Source organism: Lepisma saccharinum, chromosome 16 (assembly GCF_977018435.1).
Source record: "Lepisma saccharinum chromosome 16, izLepSacc3.1, whole genome shotgun sequence".
NCBI classification, from domain to species: domain Eukaryota; kingdom Metazoa; phylum Arthropoda; class Insecta; order Zygentoma; family Lepismatidae; genus Lepisma; species Lepisma saccharinum.
Window position 1 is genome coordinate 4,708,282 of NC_139244.1, and position 23,760 is coordinate 4,732,041.

At 36.5% G+C, this 23,760-nt stretch overlaps 1 long non-coding RNA gene across 1 annotated transcript in view; it reads right to left on the reverse strand.

The window, feature by feature from the left end:
* Positions 1-9,317: 9,317 nt before the first annotated feature.
* Positions 9,318-23,760, reverse strand: part of LOC145999864 (uncharacterized) — a 97,382-nt gene continuing 82,939 nt past the window's right edge. Inside the window, exons 2-4 of the long non-coding RNA XR_014443443.1 lie at positions 22,738-22,851; positions 11,009-11,118; positions 9,318-9,395 (exon numbers count right to left, since the gene is read on the reverse strand). This is a non-coding gene — a long non-coding RNA (uncharacterized LOC145999864). The remainder of the gene's footprint in view (positions 9,396-11,008; positions 11,119-22,737; positions 22,852-23,760) is intronic.

The window sequence follows — 23,760 nt, forward strand, 5'->3', positions numbered from 1 at the left end:
TCTTCAGCTCCCTCCATGCCATAGGCACCCCAAGTTCAGACTTATCTTGTCTCCATTTTCTTGTTGTTGCAAATTTTATGGGGAGCCCTTTAAAAAGTAAGTGAGGTTTCTCTTTGTTTCAGCAAAGAATATTCATCACAAATGGAGCAGAATCCCCGAGGATCATTTACGTGGTGTGTCCCATGAAAAAATGCATGTTTCATTGTCCTACCAACACAATCAATTGAGCAATTCCTTTAGAAAGGTTATCAGTTGAATTATAGTGGAATGCTATTCTCAAAGCAGTGCACTTGCTTGTCATTGTGTAGCACCTTATCTGTTAATCAATGGACATTTCCACTCAATTTTTTTTAAGCAATTTTAAAAACCCAACCCTGGGAAAATGATCCCTGCAATTTTTCGTGTTTGTCTGTGTTCAGTTTAAGGGGAAAACCAGACTTCCAAAGTTGTGAGGCTAGTGTTGCGCTGAAAAACATGCCCTGCCACGTAACTACTCAGAGAGAGTTTGTTTGTCGTCTGCTTCGAGCATCCAGTTTACTGGGGGTAGCCCACGGAGAGGGAATGTGTACAGAGTTAAAAATAATGTATATTAATTGGTTCACTAGGGATCCTATCGGTTTTGGAGGGCACTGCCGTCAGCCCCCCTTGACATTAGGTAAAATCACAGTAGGTATTACATTATTTATCTGTACCTTTGAAGTCATCATGGAAATTCCCTCCACATCTGTGCCAAAGATCTCAAATTTTGTGAATGAAAGGATGTTTCATTATAAATATGTGCATCATCAATTAACAGTTCAAGTGAAGTTTTTGCAACTTTATGACTCCCCCCCTCAATTTACCACTGTTAAACTTTTGAAAAATGGACTTTGTAAACAGCGGCAGTGCCCCCCTGGAGATAAATTCTAGCTACGGGCCTGCCTCGAAAAAATATAGAATTGATAGCTTATGCAAAGGCTTATCGTACAAACTTGTACAGCGATGATACACAAAACAACTTGTCTTAATTATTTTATTTGTTTCAATGCTATGAGCCTTTTAAAACTGGATATTATGCTGGTTATATGTAAACCAAATTGCCAATTCAGAATTAAGTTGTGTTGTAATTATCATATACACAAAATTCATGATTTCACTGAGGAACTCGCATGTTCCAGGTTTGACTGTCTGTCTTTTCATTGAAGTGGAAGCTATCCCCAGAACTGACTTGTTATTTCTAATCAGCTTTTGTTAGCAACCGTGAAGTATATAAATAAAACACGTATTAACATTTGTATCTGGATTTTATACAGGAAAGTATTATGTTCTCTTCATTTTTGTCCGTTCCTCCTTAGGCAAAATCATTGTTCATAATATTGCCCGAGGTGCAAAAAAAAAAAACTATCCCATATTTGTCACTTTGTGCACCCTCCAGATCTAACCTAATTTATATCGTCACCTGCAACATCTGTGGGTGCTTGTACCTGGGGGAAACATCCAGAGCCCTGAATATCCGCTCCTCCACCCAAAACAATATTCCTTTTCAAGGTAGCGATTGTCCACTCCTTTGCCCAATTCACCAACACCTCAATATGTAGAAGATGGCCTACATATCGACCATGAATGCAACCACATCAGCCAGTAATGTCCCTCATTTTGCCAACCCCTATAGGTCTCTCTACTCCTGAAGATCTGACATAACCATGATGAAAATTTGAAGTTTTTCTGTGTCTGGCGAGTGTTTCTTCTGTCACTTTTTATTATATATATAATGGATAAAAGCAAGGAGGGCTAAGTAAAAATCAAAGAAGGTAAAAGGAAACACTCACTGGACAGTAGAAAGATTTTCGCTAATTTATAGCATGATTGGTGTGAGAAGAAATAGATGGAACCGGTTCAGTCTATTTCTTCTCACACTGATTATGCTATAAATTAGCGAAAATTTTGAATCTTTCTACTGTCCGGTGAGTGTTTCCTTTTACCTTATTTGATTTTTATATATATATATATATATATGTGTGCTGCACCAATCTGCAGGGATTTTGCAGACTGTAAATGTATTGTTTTTTAAAAATTGGGAAGAAAATAAATTTTTGTAAGTAATCAGAATCTATGTATCAGGAATGAAAATCCTGTACAGGGTGGCTGAATTATAGTAAATACTGCAATTCATAAATCAAGAAAAGGAGGACATTATTTTTGAACTGGAAGTTATAATGCAGTGAGAAATGACTTGCATTTCTAGAGGAGTGTATCTTGAGAAGGAAGAGAAATATTGCACATTTAAGTTTGATCATCAGTAAAATGGTTATTGTGTCAAAGTGAAGTTCATCTTGAATGAAAACGTAATATTTTTCTATCCCTACAATCATGAAAAGTAAGGAGGCTTGGAAATTTGTGTTACAGGGTATCTGAAATTTTATGAATTAGGTGTAATTTAAAATATAACTTGTAGAGATACTGTAAGAGGTTGCATATATTGTTTTGAAGCCTGTGTAGTATTTATAAGTTATTTTGTTTATTGTAGGAGGAGATGTGACTGTTATGAAAAGTGGCAAATACACTACAATGGATGTAAGAAGGGAAAGGAGTGGTAGAAATGTGAAAACAGATAAGAAAGTAACTTTCTGTGTGTAAATGAGGAATTATATTGGGTGGTACTGAATTTTATATTTTAGCAAATAATAATATATGAATGAAAAATGGTGTCTCTTTTCATGTCCATACCCCTCTACTCAACTGTCTTTAATATCTTTGTGTGTATATAATGCCCGTACCCCTCTACCTAACTGTCTTTAATATCTTTGTGTGTATATAATGCCCATACCCCTCTACGTAACTGTCTTTAATACCTGTGTGTGTTTTAATGCCCGTACCCCTCTACTCAACTGTCTATATTACTAAGAATAATAATACTATATATAGGGGGGTTGACGAAAAAATTTTCTAAGTCCAAAAAGCATGCATTTAAAAATTAATAAAAAGAGTCTCCGGTACAAGGATATAAAATAATACATTTAAAAGATTTAAGATGTGTATTGATTAATAATCAAAATATTACACATGTGAGAGTATATCATGTAAGAATCCATGTCATTGGCAACTATGTATTTGGAACTAAACCTAAGCCTACTTGAAAAAATACACACCTGGTCACATTACATAATTTATTTGCATTTTTCAGTTCCTTCTATCTCAAATTCTATCTAAGTTTCTGTAGTAGAAATCACTTTTAAAGGGAAAGGTTCCCCTTCATGTAACTAATAGAAAAATGAGAATGAAATTAGTGCATTATTTCATTCTCATATAATGTTAATTGCTAAAATACAAAGTTTCAAAGAACAAAAAAAAAAAAAAAAATGGAAAATACCTTAAATTGTGAATCACATGGTGCCAAAGGGAATCAACTCGGGATTTGCTCCATGCCTTTTTCTCGGAAATCTTGCTTCAAACTGACACACCAAATCAACTTCTGTTATCACTACAGAGTACCATTCAATTGCACCAGGTAAAAAAGAATATAAAAACAAGCGATACAGTAGGAACGTGGAAATTAAAATAAAAAAACTGAGCAATCACCAGCACAAGAATCAATGCATAAAAAAAAGTGATTGTATCCTTTAACAAGAAACAGGACCATGGACATAGGGTGTAATCACCCTTGCAAGAATCCTAAATATATGAATAAATGATTAACCAATAGTGTGTATTGCACTTCATATGAGCAGGATGTTAGGGATGGGACAGATTAATTGGAACTCCATTGGTACCAGGTGATATAGGCATTTTGGTGTATCAGTAAAATTACTGATTAGATATATCTATAAATATCTTATAATTTAGTGCAATATTCTGCAATTTTGTTATAATTTGTATCAATATAAATATGTACCGTATCATACCCAAGGTATTGGGTAAGAAGTTACAAGTCTTGTGTTATTCTTAACATAGCAGGAAGCAGAGAAAGGAATGCAGAATAGGCAAACGTTAGGTGAGTGACTTGAGAGACGGGTATAGAATGAGCGTTGGAGTACGGTTGACAGTTGGTGAGAATACGAGAGAGAGACGGGAAGTGGGAAGCCATTATTGGACAATGGTGCGTGAACAGATTGAATTCTGACAGGAAGGTTAGACAACTGACAATTGAGAGGACAAGTGCGGGAACAACCTTCATCTATTTGTGAGGCAAGTATTATCCTCTTCTTATCAATATCCATATCGGTTCAGTCATGGAGAGTACAGAAACCCAATTACTGTACGTGTGAATTCTTTTGCCGTAACCTTTCGCATACATTATACTTTAGGCCAAGCGAGTGATAACCATCTGAAAGATGAATGATGAATAACTACACCACCCAATAAAATCTAAAGGTTCTTGGTTCGATGCCATCGCAGTTTTAACATTGTGATATGGTGGACACAGTGGAAGCTCGATTTTATGTTTTCTTAAGACCAACCTGAAAAAACTTAAAATTCGAGAAAATTTAAATTATAGGAAAATTTTATAACATTTTGCTATGTTGGGAACAAGGGCTCCTACCTTGATCTCCACTAAGATTGGGTGCTGTGGGTTAATAACCCACGTACCTTGAACTTCATTTAAAGAAACATGCACGAAGAATAGCTGGTATTGATTAAGATGACAACCTTTGGCATGGAAAGGAAAACAAAAATTGGGTGTTGGAATGTGAGAACTTTGAGTGGTAGGTTCCAGCAAGCAGTTGGACATATTGGGAATCGGTGAAACTAGGTGGAAAGGATTTGGAGAGATACAAACTAAAGATGGATATACATTCTTATACTCAGGAAGAGAAGAAGACAAACAATGTAGAGATGGTGTAGGTATTCTGCTGAGTAAGATAGCAAAGAAAAGCTCGTCAGAATGGAACCCTGTTTCTGAAAGAATTATAACTGCAAACAGAAGTTTCAGACATCACAGAAAAAATTGAATTGTATTCAAAATTGCAGCATATCCTTGTACAAAATAAAATAGACATATGCATCTTGATGGGAGACAAATGTTAAAATTGGATCAGATAATGAGGGAGTATAGCATATTATGGGTAGACATGGACTGGGGAAAATGAACGAAAATGGCCAGCTATTTGTAGACCTTTGTGCAGAAAATGATCTCATCATAGGTGGAACTGTTTTTCCCCACAAAGACATCCGTAAAGTGACATGGGTATCACCTGATCATGTGACAGAAAATCAAATTGACCATGTTTGCATTACCCGTAAATGGAGAAGATCCCTTCCAGAGGTAAGAAATAAAATAGGAGCCGATATTGGTAGCGACCACGAATTGGTAATTGCAGTCTTTAAACTTCGTATAATAGCAGCGTGTAAAAAGTGTTCAAAAATAGGAAAGAAATTTGATGTGAAAAAGTTAATCATTTAAGATACAAAAAATAGATTTGTATTGGAACTGAGAAACAGGTTTGAAAGTCTGCAAATGGAGCAAGATGAAGATATAGAAGAAAGAGGAGGATACAACAGAGACAAAATGGTAGAAGACCAAAACAAATTTGATAGAAATAAGTGAAAACATTTTAGGATATAAGGAAAGTAACCAGAAAGACTGGATGTCAGTGAACACAGGATTAAATTAAAGCTAGAAAAATGCAGAAAGAAAAATTAAATACTGCAAAACCAAGAACCGAAAAGATCTCCCTACAGAAACAGTATAATTATCTTAACAGAGAGGTGAAGAAGAGTGCTTGAAATGATAAACGCAATTGGATAGAGCAACAAGCAAGAGTAGCAGAGGAAGCAGCAAGAAAGGGTGATTTAAAACAGCTTTATCAAACAACATGCTTACTATGAAAGCGACAATTTAAGAAAAATATACCAATCAAGGATAAGAATGGCAAGTTATTAATGGATAAACAAGAGCAAATGAAGAGATTAAAAGAGCACTTTGAAGAGGTATTAAATAGGGACATCAGAGATAATGACAGAATGAGAGAAATATAGAGTGAGGCTGAACAAACTGAAGAAGGAGCAGAGATGAGAATTTCAGACCTTCCTCCTTCAATTCAGGAAATCAAATTAGCACTTAAACAACGTAAGAATGGGAAGGCAGATGGAATGGACCAAATCCCACCAGAGATTTTGAAGGTAAATGTGAACTTGATGGCAGAAATACTATATGAAGTATTTACGGCAGTTTGGGAAAAGAGAAAATGCCAGAAGATTGGAAAAAAATGACTTAAAATAAAAATTCCAAAAGGTGATGTGACAAACTGGAACAACTGGAGAGGAATCACGCTGTTCTCTCCCCCAAGTAAAATACTAACTAGGGTTATACTAAATCACATTCAAGATAAAATAGAAGCCAAGATTAGGAGAGAGCAAGCAGGATTCCGTTCTAGTAGATCCTGCACAGACCAAATATGTACATTAAGGATTATCATCGGGCAATGCATAGAATGCAATATTAGGTTATATGCCATCTTTGTAGATTTTGAGAAAGCCTTTGATTCCATACCAAGGAAAAGAATGTGGAAAATATTACAGCAGTTTGGAATACCAAATAAGATAATAAGGATAATCCAGGAGTCATATCGACAATACAAGGGCCAAGTTATTCATGAAGGAGAAGTTACAGAACCCTTTGAAACAGAAACCAGAGTGAGGCAGGGATGTATTCTGTCGCCTCTTATCTTTCTTCTGCTAATAGATACAGTAATGAGGGAAACCATAAAAGGAAAAAGAGGAATACAATGGGGCCTTATGGATAGATTAGAAGACCTGGATTTTGCTGATGTGTGTCTGTTGTGAGAATCATGTAGAGGTGCAAAAACTTAATTGGAAGATCTGGTTGAGGAAGCTAAAAAATTCGGACTAACGTTAAATAAATCAAAGACCAAAACAATGCGATTAAATGCAAGAACTCAAGATCATATTCAACTAGAAAACGAAACCTTAGAAGATGTAGCCAATTTTACCTACTTAGGAAGTGTATTTGCAACAAACAGAGGAGCAAAAAAAGGTAATGGGGCCTTTGTGCAACTTTATCCAATATGGAAAAGTAGAATTATAAATACAGAAACAAAGTTAAAGATTTTTAGAAGCAATGTCAGATCAGTATTGCTATATGGAGCAGAATCCCGGAAAGTCACAAACCAAATCTCAAACAGATTACAAGTTTACATCAACAGATGTCTCATGAGAATATTAAATGTACATTGGCCAGAAGTAATAACAAATCAAGAACTTCGGACACGAGCATCAGAAAACCAAATTAAAAGAACAAAATGGAAGTGGATAGGGCACACACTAAGGAAAGCAGACAATGCAATCAAGAAGCAAACACTTGATTGGAACCCTCAAGGTGCTAGGAAAAGGGGAAGCCCAAAAGCTAATGGAGACGTACTATCGAAGAAGAAGGAAGACAACAGGGGAAAAGGTGGAAAGAAATGAAGAAGACCGCATGCAACGGAGTGAGGTGGAGACACTTCGTGGATGCCCTATGTTCCAGTAGGAACTAAAGGAATTAAGGCTAAGTCTATGTTGGGACATACAATGCGGGATAATATAAAATTGCAATGTCCCTCTAGTGCACTTCTTAAAATAAACTTATACCACAGCTACAGATATCTTAATCTCAGGGGATAGGTTCTTTATTCGAGAATTCCAAATAAGAAAGCATTTTATAGCCAAGAGAGTGGCCGCGGTGGCTCAGTCGGTAACGCGTCTGACTACCATGCTAAAGGTCCCGGGTTCGAAACCCGGCCAGTTCAAATCCGGGAACTTTTCTAACGGTGGAAGCGGCCCCGGCGCCTACCCAGCGTCGAATAATATGGGTACCTGGGGGAAACCCTGGGGGGTAAAGGCGGTCAGGGGCATGATGCTGATCATATCATCCCCACTCACGACCGGATCAAGAAAGTGTGGGGCGTTACCCCCACACCCCCTATACGCCTTCATGGCGTGGTGCTATGCACAGGGGAACACTTTTTTATAGCCAAGAGGATATAGTTAAATGCGGATCTATATTCTGAAAACTGTACACAATACAGAGAAAATATATAGCGAAGCTTGTATATACATTGAAATATATATACAAGGGCCACTATTTATATTTTGAGCCTTGGCAACACTGATTGAAGTTAGGTGCGATTTGACGTTTGCACGGAATCGTCTTGCATTATTGACCATAACGTACTTCAAATGTTTTGTCAATAGCTTCATTTGTGTTGTTTATGTTGCCTTGGAGATTGCGCGACAACAATAAAATGGAATTAACTCTTGAACATTTTCGTGCGATGATTTTTTATGATTTTCGACGTGGATTATCAAGACAAGAGTGCATCGATCAACTTACTTCCACATTTGGCGATGAAGCCCCATCCTTTGCCACTGTGAAATGCTGGTATAACGAATTTAATCGTGGCCGCCATTCGCGATGGTCGTCCAAAATCAGTTGTTGTTCAAGAAAACATTGATGCTGTGCAAAACCTAATACTGCAAGATCGTCATGTGACATACTGTGAGATTGAGGTAACCATAGGCATTAGTTCCACCAGCATATATAAAATATTACATGATCATTTAGCTGTGAGAAAGGTATGTTCTCGTTGGATCCCACACAATTTGACAAAAACTGAAAAAGACGCTCGCGTCAATTGGTGCAAACAAATGCTCAATAAATACAATCGTGGTGCTTCAAAAGACGTATATAAGATTGTAACAGGTGACGAATCATGGATATATGCATATGAGCCGGAACGTAAACAGCAGTCGACTGTATGGGTGTTTCAAGATGAACCCAATCCAACAAAAGTTGTTCGTGCTCGAAGCACATCGAAACAAATGGTCGCCTGTTTTTTCGTGGAAACTGGTCATGTGGCAACCATGCCTTTAGAGGAATGTAGAACGGTCAACTCTGAATGGTACACAACAATTTGTTTGCCAGAGGTCTTCGGTCAAATACGGAAAACAAACAAACGCCGTCGGATCATTCTTCATCAAGACAATGCCAGCTGTCACACATCTCGTCTAACAACCGACTTTTTGAACAGTCAAAAAATCGAATTGATGGGTCATCCGCCGTACAGTCCTGATTTGGCACCCGATGACTTCTTGTTCCCGAATGTCAAGAATAAATTGCGTGGACAACGATTTTCGTCGGTGGAAGATGCCGTTGATGCGTTCAAAAACCATATTATGGAGCTGTCTCAAGAAGATTGGAAAAACTGCTTTGACAAATGGTTTGAACGAATGCAAAAGTGTATTGACCATAAAGGAGAATACTTCGAAAAACAATAAAGCAGTTTTCAATGCCAAATTCCATGTACTCACATTGGCCTCAGCTAACTACCTCCAGTTGTCTGTCTTCATCTGCGCACCAAGTCTGCAAAGTCTGCCAACACCAACAGCTTAGTTGTTGAGAAGTTGACTGCAGATTCCAACTGAAAATAAGAAATGCATTTCAATTTAAGGACTGATTCAGTTTCACATACTGAATATACATCGACAGAAGCACCACGAATAATGGGGCGTTTCACTTATAGGACAGTACCGTAAGACCTGATATGAACATTTTAAAATAGAACTCCTGTAGTTTGTTATGAAATATACTTATGTACTAATAATTATAAATATGTATTCTGAACTATGAAATTTACAATGTCGAAACACTTCTCTATTTTTAACATGTACGAGAGGAAGTAAAAATTATCCAGCACTTTCACCATAACTTTCTTTAGGATGGCCATACTGCTTTCACCGCTCGTGTGCTGAAAGGTGGTACTCTTGTGGTTTACGGGGCGAGGTTTCATATTGATCGTTCCATTTTTCTTTCTTTTGTAACAGAGTAAACGTGCTGCTGGCAATTTGCACAAGGTGAGCAAAAGGCAGCTGCCTCTCATTTTTTAGAAAAAACAATTTACCAATGTGTAATGACATCATACTCTGTATTATTTTTGAACAATTTAAATTTCTGTACTCCCCAACTGCAAATCTGACCCACTTCTAAAATTTTTCTAGTGTTGCTACTGTATAGTAAATACAATTAACTTCAAATCCTCCAATCGCCAGTCACCTGTGACCTAACCCTCAAAGTTTCAATTATTGTAAAGACTGGTTTATTTGAAGTTTGCAATAAGCCTCCTAGTCAAAAAAGGGCCAAAAAGTCAAATCTTGTTACACATTAACATTTGTAAAAACTCATATGCTAAGGCTCGACTGGACCTTTGGCAGCCATCAGGGTGAATGTTTTCGTATTCTCCTCTCCTGTCGAAAAACTGCTGCGATATCCCAAAATCTGAAAAATTACATCACCTTAGAATTCCTTCAGGAGCATTGACGTGAATTTTCGTGTAATTTGCTTTCACTGTTATCTAGATATTATCAATAGTTTAATAGAGTTATGTAATCACAAATAATTTTTCAACAGAATTAACAAGAAAGTAGAGATGGAGCAATGTGAAATTTTGACTAAACTTTTTGGGCCAATTTTAAGGCTAAAGTGAAATCAATAATTCATAATTTTCAAACTCTTCAACACGCTGTCGATTTCGCTTTCAATATATAACATCTTCAACTTCCTTTACTATACCCAATACACTTTTGATTCTTAGCATACTGACCAAGGCCAAATTTATTGTATAAATAATATACACTAAAAATGTAATGTTTCCACCCTCTAATATATTGTGAATCTTCGTCTGAGGAAGACGCTAATAAAAGGTGGGAAAGTTATGTTTTAGGTGTATATTTCTTTTACAATAAATTTTGCCTTGGTCAACATTTTAATGTTTTATAATATTTAAATTTAACTAATTAGCAGAATAAATGTTATATTAAGAAATTATTACAGTTTACCATGGGTTCTACAATGCCAGGGGTCCAGTGTTTGAATCCCAGGCTGAGCATGGGTGTTCTTTGTTGAGTGACCTATCACCACTCATCTTCATTGTCGTGATTAAACAAAAGTGGCAGAAAAGTGATGCTAAATAACAAATCGAATCAAAAGATTCTCACAGAATTTACATAAAATTGTAATGTCCATGCCACTCAATACCTTAACAGCTTAATACTGGAGTGCTGCTCCATCTTCAGTAGGCACAGAGCTTCAATGAAGATATCCTCCCTCGTTGTGGTCCATATTTATGAGAGTAACACTGTAGATTGCTGGAAAAAAAATGTAGGTATGATTCATAGTAGTAAATTATTGAAATTATCTTGACATCGAGGTCCACAGAGAAATGCCAGTGACAAACTAAAAATAATTAAGGTGCTGTTTTTTTTTTCTTCTACATATGGCTTAAGAAAGCCATGAATCTAAGATAAAGCTACACATTTTAAAATATGATCTTAAAACATTTATTTATTAACACAAGATTCGATTAAAAATAATTAATTCTTGCACCAGACTTAAAAAGTCTCATCCAGTAACAGCAAAACTTTTTTTTCCGAATGTAATACGTACCTAGCTTGGATTTGATGGCATCTTGCATTTGAATATACACGTACACATACACTACGTCATTAGTGTAATACAGAATGGAGTATTTTCCAATTTCAATATTCAAGTTTTCTTTCCTCGATGTTTTACCGAAATGGCAGTGTTGATAAAAAGACCCTTAACAAAATTTTACCACGTGCTAATTTTCTAATAAGGTACAGGGTTGTAGACTCGTGGACACTTCTGGGTTGCAACAAACCCATTGACATTCAATTTATTTATATTTATTATTTATTATTTGAAGTAGGGTTACACTTAAGCTTACAGTATTTTTACACGAATTATCTTACAATAGAAACAGCTTTTTGCCCTACATGGATTAATTTCTTAAGCTATACAATTCTGCTAAATGTTTATAGATGTATAAAATATGGAAAAATATAAGTGTGCCTATATAATTGAGACACACAAGGAATAAAAATACACAAGAAATAATACACAAGGAATAAAAATACACAAGGAATAAAAACACACAAGAAATAGAAATTAAGTAAGTATATGTGAAGGAGGCAAAGAGGCAAATGAGGCACGGTGTCAGTATTCGTAGATTAACATCTTAATTTGTTGTTTAAATTTGGCCAAATTTCTCTCCTTTTTCCAGGCTACAGGCAGTTGATTCCACGCCTTACTTGCCAGAGATGACAGGGATTTTGATCCGTATCTTGCCTTGTTACATTTTGGTACTCGGATACTATTGGTGTTATTAGATCGCAGATTGGGATAATGCATGTTACTACATATAATTACCTTGCCGCTTAGTAAGTGGTTGTGTGTGTGAATTGCCTGATGAATTTTGAGTAGGAACGCATATTTTCGTCTGGATTCAAGCGTGGGTAGTTGCAGTTCTTCTCTGCTCGATCGTGAAGTCATGTGTGGTGTATTTTGTATACTACGAATTGCCCAATTTTGCATTTTTTCTAATTTGTTGGTGTTATTTATGTTAATCCCATAGAGTACAGAGGAACAGTACTCAAGTAATGGCCTAATAAATGCCTTGTAGAACGCTAATTTGTGAGCATGGAATCATTACAACCCAGAAGTGTCCATGGCTATACATCTGTGCATCTGTGCACCTTCAATCAAAGTATTTTCCCCTTCAAAAGGTGAAGCAAATTTGATATCTTGGATTTGAAGAAATGTGTTTATTTTATTTGCATTTCTGCCACTTTTGGATAATGGCAAAGATGGGAATGAATAATGATATGATGGAATTGATGATAGGACACTCACAAAGAGCACCCATGCTAAGGCTGGGACTCATCATTGCATGCTATGCTAACCACTCCACCAGGGAGACCGGTGCTCAGCAGGATAATAAAAAGAGGTGCTATTTCCGAAACCCATCAAATGTGGCACATGATCTCTGTTGGTTACGAACCATATATTACAATTGCAAAAATTACAAACTGATTGACTTCAGGGTCAATCCATACCAAATGGTCTGTCCAGCTCTGGATCCTTGACAAAGTTTTTTAAATCCTTTTTTGTTGCTTTTGTAACCTCTATGCAAGGGTAGTTAAAAACAGGCATTATTTTCATGTGACCTTGTTTAAAAATGGTGGCCATTTTTGTTCCATCGCTTCCAGCACTTTTGATCTTTGCAGACAGTTGCAATAAATTTGATAACTTGGCTAAGAAGAATGAAAGAGCACTGGGCTAAAAAAAATGATTTTCAATACATTTCATGTCCTGTAAGGGTAAAAGGGTAAAATATTTGATTTCTGTTACTGGTTCTCTCTTAGTTATAGCTCTGAAAATGCTGACTATCGTTTTGTTCAACATCTGAGCCCCAATATCTCCGATGGGGGACCTGGTAAAAATTTGACACTTATAGCTTAAAAGAGTACTCAGCGAGTTTGATATTCCATGAATAACGAAGTTCAAACAAGGAGAAGTTGGCCGAGAATAGTTATAAATGAATATTTATGTTTCAATAAACCAGCATGTATTTAGAATTATTGTATTTATTAGCTACATCATGCAAGTGGTACAGTAAGCTCCTTACCAATCATTATGAATGAAAATGTGTATAGTGAAACAATGCCTGTTTTGAACTACCCTTGCACAGGGGTAACAAGAATTATTTTTGTTTTAAATGTTAGGCAACAAATTATTTTTTGGGGATCATTTGATCTGAATTAACTTTACATCTTTTCTCCCTGGAAACAGGCATACTGAAAAGAGCCTATACTCTGAATGAAGCTGCTACTGAAATTGATTTTCACAATAGGCAACAAATTCATTTAAAAATAACTCAATGGATGACCTTTCATAATGCAGAAAATTCTGTGGGAATCTCTCTCCCTCTCTCTCTCTGTGATCAAAGCGAGGGTTTCATAATGTGTATTTAACTCCCCATTTACGCACACTCAGACAAAGAGTGGATTTTCCTGTTTACCTCGATTGAAGTAATATTTTCTCAAATTGATTGATTTGACATTTTAAGCCCACTTTAGGCACAGTAAGGCTAATCGGGACTGGACCTACAGTTTAAAGTTTGATCCGAACCATTATGTGCCTCCACTGGGTATCGAATCTGGGATGCCTTGATTACGAGGCGACGACTTTCAAGCAAACTTCAATGTGTGAGGAATTCTCTCATTATGGGAAAACTGAACTAAAAGTATCACAATCATTGCAACAATGATATCACGAATATTATCAACTCAAGTCATACTATTTGAAACTGGATTAATATCAACATATTGGAAAGTGAAGCATTAGCTCTACCTATGGGATACCAAACCAACTTCTGATATAACTACTCAAGCATGACAAAAAAAACAAGGAGAGAGAGACAGTAAAAACGTAATTACAGAAGACTACAAATAATTAATGGCACAAAAATGAACAAATTTAAAAAAAAGTGATTTTGTCACATAACAAGAGCATGGACAGAGGGAACAAACAAAACAAGGCTCCTAAATCTATCAACAAATAGTAAATATGACCCTTCCTTTCAACACCCAACGTTGGTAACCAAGGGGGTTCCAGGTTCAATACCTGGTGGTGGCACACTACACAATGCTTCTTATTCCTCTTTAAACTTAAGATCGAGTCCTGATTAGCCTATCTAGGCAAAGTGGACTTACAACAGACTTGAACCCCTAAAAAATTATCCCACACCAATGATATAAGAAATAAAACAAAGCCCTTCCCAAATATGCATACAACAAATTGTCAACTAACAGCAGTGGTGTGCCGCAGTCCTCTGGGGGGGCTCTCAGCGGAAAAAAAAAATTTCGAGAAGGTATCATAGTGGGATGGATGCACAATAGTTAGAACCCTACCCCCCCCCCACCCCCCTTGTAAAATGAATTAACTTTAACCCTGCCTTCCCATTTTTTGTCATCGACTTAGGCTATATATCAGTTTAGTAGTTTGTCGAAACTAAATCAGGGTGGTCTGAATCTCTGATGAAGAAATTAGAAATATTTTCTCTTACTTCAACGTGGTGGCACAGCCAGGATTCTTTTTTTAAGGAGGGCGGAGGCTTCACACAGCCAACTATTTTGTTCGTGATCCTTTGTATTTTTTGTTCAAAACGTTTTTACTTTTAAGATGTAGGTTACACATAATACATATATTTTTAAAAAAATACTGTTTGGGGAAATTGTTTAAAGGACAGTAAACACTCCTTTTTTGGACTTGAGGTGGATGCACCTTCAGCCCAAAGAGGCATCCTCTGGCTATGCCAGGCCAAGATTCGACATAAGAGGCACATGAAAGTACTACAGAGTGTCCGAAAAGTCACGCAACCCGGTGTTTACGACCGTATAACGGAATAGCGAAACGGAATGAGAAGAAACGCTTTCTGCCAAGAGAATGCCCTGTATATTGGGGAAATTTAGAGAGAAACATATGTAAGAACATGCATGTTTTAATAACAAATAAGCAAAGTGTTGCCAAAGGCGGAAAAAAAATATTTGCAAATCGTGTGTATTGATGCACAGAACCCATTGAGGTAAATTATTTCAACATTTCACAATACCAACGAACAATTTGGATGGCCATCTAATGAATTTGACAGAGAAAGAACTTTGACGAAGTTTCAAAAACATTGCAGAAGGGAATAAATGGGCTGTTCCAAAAATCGATGTTTTCACAATATTACGCAGGACACTGGCAACACTGTTGGTGTCACGTGTCACTAACAGATTTGTTTTACCTCAGGCTATCACACTAAGGCACTTTTAACGACAAAGGAGAAAGTTGGTTATTCTCGAACATATGCAATAAATTACATACACCTTGCAACCCTGAAATGTGGGTATCCCTAAATGCATCTCTTACGCAAGATTATGACGATGTTCGGATATATTCATCAACAATAAACACTCTTTTCTGTGTAGAATATGGCATTTTGAAAACACACACAAGATGTCAGCATAAGTAGACACAATCTGGAATGCCGTTCGCGACAAACAGCAACCACTTAAGGCACAGAACACATAACAATTGATACATGTTCTTCTGTACCGACATTTCAGGGTTGCAAGGTGTATGTAATTTATTGCATATGTTCGAGAATAACCAACTTTCTCCTTTGTCGTTAAAAGTGCCTTAGTGTGATAGCCTGAGGTAAAACACATCTGTTAGTGACACGTGACACCAACAGTGTTGCCAGTGTCCTGCGTAATATTGTGAAAACATCGATTTTTGGAACAGCCCATTTATTCCCTTCTGCAATGTTTTTGAAACTTCGTCAAAGTTCTTTCTCTGTCAAATTCATTAGATGGCCATCCAAATTGTTCGTTGGTATTGTGAAATGTTGAAATAATTTACCTCAATGGGTTCTGTGCATCAATACACACGATTTGCAAATATTTTTTTTCTGCCTTTGGCAACACTTTGCTTATTTGTTATTAAAACATGCATGTTCTTACATATGTTTGTCTCTCTAAATTTTCCCAATATACAGGGCATTCTCTTGGCAGAAAGCGTTTCTTCTCATTCCGTTTCGCTATTCCGTTATACGGTCGTAAACACCGGGTTGCGTGACTTTTCGGACACTCCGTATATGGATTAGTGAGAGCGAAGAGAAGAGAAAGAGGAGAGCTGTAAGCTAAGGGATGAAAGGGGAAACATTGTAGAAGAGGATGAAGAAATACGGAAAATGTGGAGAAATCATTTTGAGAAATTGCTGAACGTGAAAAAAGGAAATGAACATGAAGTGAAAGAAAAAGAAAACAGGAAGAAAAATGAATCTCACATGGAAAGAAGTGGAGGAAGCACTGAAGAGAATGAAGAGAGGTAGAGCACCTGGAGTAGATGAAGTGCCAGTGGAAATGATACTAGGAGCAGGAGCAGTGTGGCAAGAGAGAGAAGTGCTAAGAGATTGGACAAATGGACTAATAATTCCCATATTCAAGAAGGGAGGGCAGAAAGGAATGTAAAAACTACAGAGGATTAACACTAATGTGCCATTCAGCAAAGGTGTATGAGAAAAGAATAACGGAAGTAACAGATTTGAACATGAGAGAGGAACAGATCAAGAGAAGAACTGATATTCACCATAATGCAAATACAGGAAAGGCACTATGAGTATGGAAATGATTTGATTATGGCATTCCTCGATATAGAAAAGGCATACGATAGCATGGACAAAACAAAGATTTGGAAGGCTCTATGAAAGAAAGGAGTCTAGGAAGAGGCAGAGTGCAGAGCACATACAAGGCCAACCAGAGCTGTGTGAAGACACCAGTGGGAAGAACGGAGTGGTTCAGTATAAGTAATGGAATAAAACAGGTAGAGACTGTTTGATAGTTGGAATGAGGAAATCAGAAGAGCAGGAATGAAATTCAGCTCAGAAAAGAGAGGTGCTAATAACAACTTTCCAAAAATTCAAAGGTACAAGCTAATGTTCTCTCTATTTCAACCTTAGGTATTACAACCGTACTACCCACACACACACACACACACAATTATGCATATTAACAATGTAAAGGATCTGTGTGATTCCACAGTATTAAAAAATTCTAATTCAACTCAATTAAAGTGTATATTATAATTTTTAAAAAAATAATTTAAGGTGCCACTTCACATATTCAGACTCGAAATACATCTACAAACAAGTCACAAATGCTAGGGGATATATTAATTTACGAAAATGTTTTAATTGTATAAGTATTCATTTAAAATTTACCTAATCAACTTCAAGATATCTAATCTTGCAATAATCTTCCATCTGTAAAGTAGATTGTTTTGCAAAGGGCACTAACGAAGTAGACAGATTAAGAGAATTATTTTTATCTTCCATGCAGCATTCTTTTCTTCCTCGATAAAAAAACTAAACTTGCCTCAGAACATTAATAAATATGTATAAATTCAATGGGATATGTATTAATAAAAGTTGCAATTTTTCACGTTTACAAAGAAAAGATAACACATAATTTCCGGAGCCAATAAATCATGCATAATTTCCATTATTCAAGGAATTCCCAATGAGTGATAAATGCCTAGCTTTATTTTGCATGGTCAAAATATTGGTTACAAGTTGAAACAAGCATGCTTACTGATTAGATATCTTGAAAGAACTGAAGCTTCTGCTGAGCGAAAGTTCCGCAATGGACGTCTGAAGCTTGAGGCCTCTGTCCATCTGGCAGTTTAGGTGGCAAAATCTGAAACCAGGAAATGAAATCTAATGATGGCACTGCTGGGTACAGTTCAGAATCTTTAATTATTTTTCACAAGTTTTACAGGAAAATTAGCAAGTGCTTTAGTATACTAGAAACTATTGTGGGAGTAACTTCGAAGCTTGCAGAAACTAATCGGCACAGTTAAATGCTTAAAGTATTGATACTTGTTTACTATCCTTCGGACACATTTATTTATTTTTACGGAACAAACTACTTACCGTAATAAGTTCCTGTAGCATTGTCGAACATCGGGAAGGTGTTTGGTGTGATGTGGGAATGTTTCATAGCTGAAATTCATGTTGTTTGTTGAAAATTAATTCTCCGACGGAGAATAGCTAGCCCCACGAACCATTGGCGCGTGGATAGGTTAGTTCTGTTAGGTTAGGAAACATAGTTAAAATTTGGTGTCGTGTTAGTATCAGGATCTAGAAATTGGAAATAATTGCGAACCATTGGCACTAGCCCCATGAACCATTGGCACGTGGTTAGGTTAGTTCGCCTCAGGCAAGCGAAAAGGCCTATCAGAAAGACGTACTGGTAATGTGAAAAATTGCAATTAATTTAATCAAAACAACGTTGATACACCTTCAGGAATTTTCCGCGAAGCAGATACGTAAGTACAAATGTCAAAAATTGACGAAACGAAAAAATTAGAGGTGTCCGAAGGATAGTAAATTTTTACCAAGTATTGTGTACTGGAGAAGTTAGGATTTGAAATGAAGCTTGGGCGAGCATTTAGTGGAAAGTTTGTTAAATCTCATTCTGTTGAAATCAGACAAGTATTTTGGATACAAAGCAGTGGCAAATTAACAATCATTCTCAGATTTTTCATCACTGTATAAATAGTTCCTTTATCACATCCACCTCAGTCACAATAGTCATTTACTTACTTTAATTAGCAATTTACTGTTAGTTTTAGATGCATCAGAAGATTGGAGTTGAGGGGATTAACAACAGTCATTATGAAGGAATGGACATAACATAAACAATCTTAATTTGAAGTCATTAAACTCTTCCCACTGCATCAATGTATCCATTAAGCTGCTAAGAAAAAAATCGCAGAAGGGACATTCCTCAATGTGCATCGGATTAATTTTTAGTATTCTAATATCAATGGTCTGTTTTCAGCAAAAAAATAAAAACTGTCCTTAAAAGCACATTGACGTTTATGAAAACATCAACCTTCCTGTGTTCCAAGCACATTTTCTCCACAAGCCATGAAAAAGAGGATTTTTTTAAATAACTGTTCGATATTATACAGGGTATTTTAAATAAAATGTCCCCAATTCCTTGGAAATTTGCCTCTTTCTGCTCAAACTTGATTGCGATTTTGCTCTTGGTGAAGAAAAACCCTATTCCCTGTTTCAAACCAACCTGATTTGAGGTCGGGAAAGAATAATCGTAAAAATTACTCAAGATTCTTAATCAAATTTATTTTTTCTGTTCGAGTGTATTATATTAGCGGTTTATAGTTTCATGAAATATGTGAAATTTGAAACCTTTCACTGCAGCATATTTCATCTAGTTAAAAGACTGACTCAAAAGTTGGTTACTGTCAGCTAGCACTGAAGTGCAATGTTGCTATGTTTACGAATTTAGGACTGAATTCTTTTAGGGTGCACAAAAAAGGTGTTGTGTAGTGTGCATACTAGAGCTCAACATGTTTCAACACACATCTAGTTATGCTCCAACCCTAGGTTCCCTATTTCAAAATGTTCAGTTTTTCCTTTTTACACACTTTACTGAATCACCCTTTGTGTGTGTGTGGTGTCGTGTGTGTGTCATGAATTACACTCGCTATCAAATTAAGATGATATTAAAGAGAAAATAAATAGCAGACTATTCAGGAAATGCGTGTTACTTCTCTTTTCATAAACTTTTATCTTCTTGTATAATATCTAAGAAACTAAAAGTTAAAATATACAACAATAATTTTCCCTTTAGTATTATATGGATGTGAAACTTGGTCCTTTACATTAAAAAAGGGAACATAAATTAAGAATATTTGAAAATAAAATCCTTAGGAAAATAGTTGGACCTATGTGCTACGTGAAGCCTTGCTCCCAAGATAGCTGGGACAGGGTATATGAAGGCCAAGACGAAGATGGAGGGATAACATAGAGATGGAGAACCTAATGGAACTCTGTAAGGATGGAAAAGATTGGATTGATCTTGCCCAGGATAAGGACAGATGGAAGGCTTGTGTTGCTGCAGCCATAAACATTCGGCCTTAAGAAGGCTAGGAAGGCCGAATTACACCCACGTCAGAGGTGAGGTCTGGTCATCGGCACATGCGGCGATGATTTAGCAAAATAATAAAAATAGTGCATTTTAATTATTTTTGAAAAGAAGTAAAAAATAAGTCAGAATATTCTCATATTTGAGTGAAATAAACCCAAGTGACACCATGAAATGGCTAGAAATATACGCAAGAGATTCACTAAGTTTAACGCATCTGAATGAGAGCTCAGCACTATTCCCTGTGGCCAACACTCGCACTTCGTTTCCTATTGAAGGCAATGGTGTTCACTGGCCCAGGTCACAGAAAATGTGCGAATCTCTCTATCTGCTCGGAAGACACCCAACGACCGCTTGAAGGTCTGGTCATAAAAGGCCTTTATTTTTCAGCTCCCATGTTTACGGCAGGGTTTCTCTGATGTCATCAGGATTAAAATTTTTCCGAGTGCTATTTCCATCATTGTAAAGCATGCAATGCAATGATCTAATACACACAATTAGTGATGTCATGAGTGAAAAATTCTTTAAATAATCGGAAAAGTCAGACTTTCTTTCAAATGTGTTAGACGAACCATCTAATGTTAACACTAGGTCTCAATTGTCAACTGTCTTGAGATCTGTGCATACGGAGAAGGGTTTATTGGTTATACTAATGTGAGTACCGATTGTAACAGTTGGGCTGAAAAGTTCGTAGGCTGACTCATAGATGGCGTTACTAGAATTAAATCCATGTGATTTTTACTTAGTACTAACCTTCAAAAGATACGTGTATAAATTTCACAGCTGCCGGATAATTAGTTCGTGAGATATAGCATTGTGAGTGAAGCAGCTTTTGTTATTGTGAAAAAATGGTTAAAAAAGAATTTCGTGTGTTAATAAAGCATTGCTTTTTGGCCAAAAAAGTACTGTTGAAGCCAAGACTTGGCTAGATAAACATTATTCGGACTCTGCACCAGGAAAATCAACCGTTGAGAAGTGGTTTGCTAAATTTAAACGAGGCGAAATGAGCATCGAAGACGATGCACGCAGTGGACGCCCCAAAGAGGCTGTTACCGACGAAAACATCAAAAAAGTCCACAAAATAATTTTAAATGATCGTAAAGTGAAGTTGATCGAGATAGCTGAGATTATTACATAGCGTTGTTGGAGCGTTTAAAGGATGAAATCACGAAAAAACGGCCCCATGTGAAGAAGAAAAAAGTGCTGTTTCATCAAGACAATGCACCGTGTCACAAATCAATGAAAACAATGGCAAAATTATATGAATTAGACTACGAATTGCTTCCCCATCCACCATATTCTCCAGATCTGGCCCCCAGTGACTTTTTCCTGTTTGCAGACCTTAAAAGAATGCTCGCTGGAAAGAAATTTAGCACTGATGAAGAGGTAATCGCCGAAACTGAGGCCTATTTTGAGGCTAAAGAGAAATCGTACTATAAAAATGGCATCGAAAAATTGTATGACCGCTATAATCGTTGTATCGCCCTCGAAGGCAACTATATTGAATAATAAAATCGAATATTGTCAAAAAAATATTTTTTACTATGTTAGCCTACGAACTTTTCAGCCCAACTGTTATATCTGACGGATTATTTGTTCTTGTAAAAGTTGTTAATAAGTAGAAACTTGAGGATAAATTTATTATTGCTAAAACTTATGATGGGTCGGCAGTTATATCAGGGCATTTAGCAGATCTGCAAAAGAAGGTTCAGGACGAGTACCCAAAGACATTAGTTATACATTGCTACGCTCAAGTATAGATGTAGTGCTGTCCCAGGGAATGAATGAAATATCATGTATTCTTATCCACTTTGCCACACAAGAATGAGTAAAAAGAAAACTATGTTACTCAGACTTCCAAATCAGAATGAAAGCATATAAAGGATCACTAAACAATAACAAAATAAAAAATCAATCATAACGTCATTCCTTCTATGTTAGGGTCGGAGCAACCTGATCGCCCCTCATATCTTTCACATGACAAACTCAAAATATGCTTCCAACAAAGCCATTTGCTGTGTGTTTGCATAAAAAACATTGTTCACAATTTGTAATTGTACATCTTACACCAAGGACTGTAACAGCAACACTGCTCTGAACATGACCTAAACTCGTTCCTCAATGTCATACCAATCCCTAATGATAGGCTTGCCAAGTCAAGATGAATGTCTTAGTAGAGTTTTTAAAAAAGTATGAGTGCGGGGACTATTCGAGCGCTCTGTATAAATCATAGGACCTGACTAGAAGTCCAGCAATTTCCAATGTTGAAACCCTGACCATAATATGTAATTAACTAAACAAAGTGTCAAGTTTTACAGAAATCGTAGAAATTAGAAGTTTTACCTTAAAGGCAGATTTCTAACAGAAATCCATGTCCATTTCTCATTCATTAATTTACTCTCCCCTTACCTGAAAGAAAAGAATGTCTTAGTGATATCTTCTCTACTCCTTGCAGACTTGCCAAGTGAAGAAATGCAATCACTCTCAGTAAGTGTAGTCATCAGGAACTCTCCACCAGAAATGCTGGAAAACATTATCAAAATATGTAAATATATTAACAAAAAGGGAATGAAATACAAGAGTACAAAGGAAAATATTGCCCTCATCCGTAACTATAAAGTACTTACCTTAAATATACACAGGCATGAGATTTTAAAGGGATCTGAACCAACCCTAGAAACACTGCTAGTTTGAACTCAAGAGTTTGTAAAAGGGGGAGAGAGAGATTGCAATTTTTCTTTCTCCACCGGGAATTGAATTATGAACTTCTTAATTACAAGGCAAGATCATTGACCGCTATTGCTATTGGAATGGATGAAAAACCTGAATATGAGTGTTTGATATGTATAGGTTGCAATCATCTTTTGTAATTTTGTTTACTTTATTTCTCTTTTCTGCATATGTAGGCTCAAGTTGAGTGCCAATGTTGTTGGAGGCATGTGAACACACACACACAGGCACATCTATGTCCAGGCCCAAACTCAAAATGTATAACGTTGAAAAATGCCCCATTTTATAACAAATATATATTCTTCTCAAAGGTAGGAGAGCTATTAGACTGACTATGACTGACCTTGTAATAATACGATGAGTTTTCTGTATTTCCACTAATGAGATGGAAAGTAGGGTTGGTGTGGAGATCAACATAAGGGCTGATAGGTATGCTTTTGTATTTGTGCATGTAGTACTGTACATGTTATACAGAAAAGAAGGCATCAAACAGCAGAGCACACAATGACTTCTCAACACTCTTTCACCAAATAAAGCTTTCTGCAATATTTCAAGGGCATGATTAATTTAGCCAACTTCAAGTTTTCCAGTATGTTAAAAAAACAACTTAAAACAATAAATTAATAGTAGTAACAATGAATTGTGTGAATACACATTTTTATTAAGTGACAAATCCTGACTACTCACACGGCCCATGCCTCA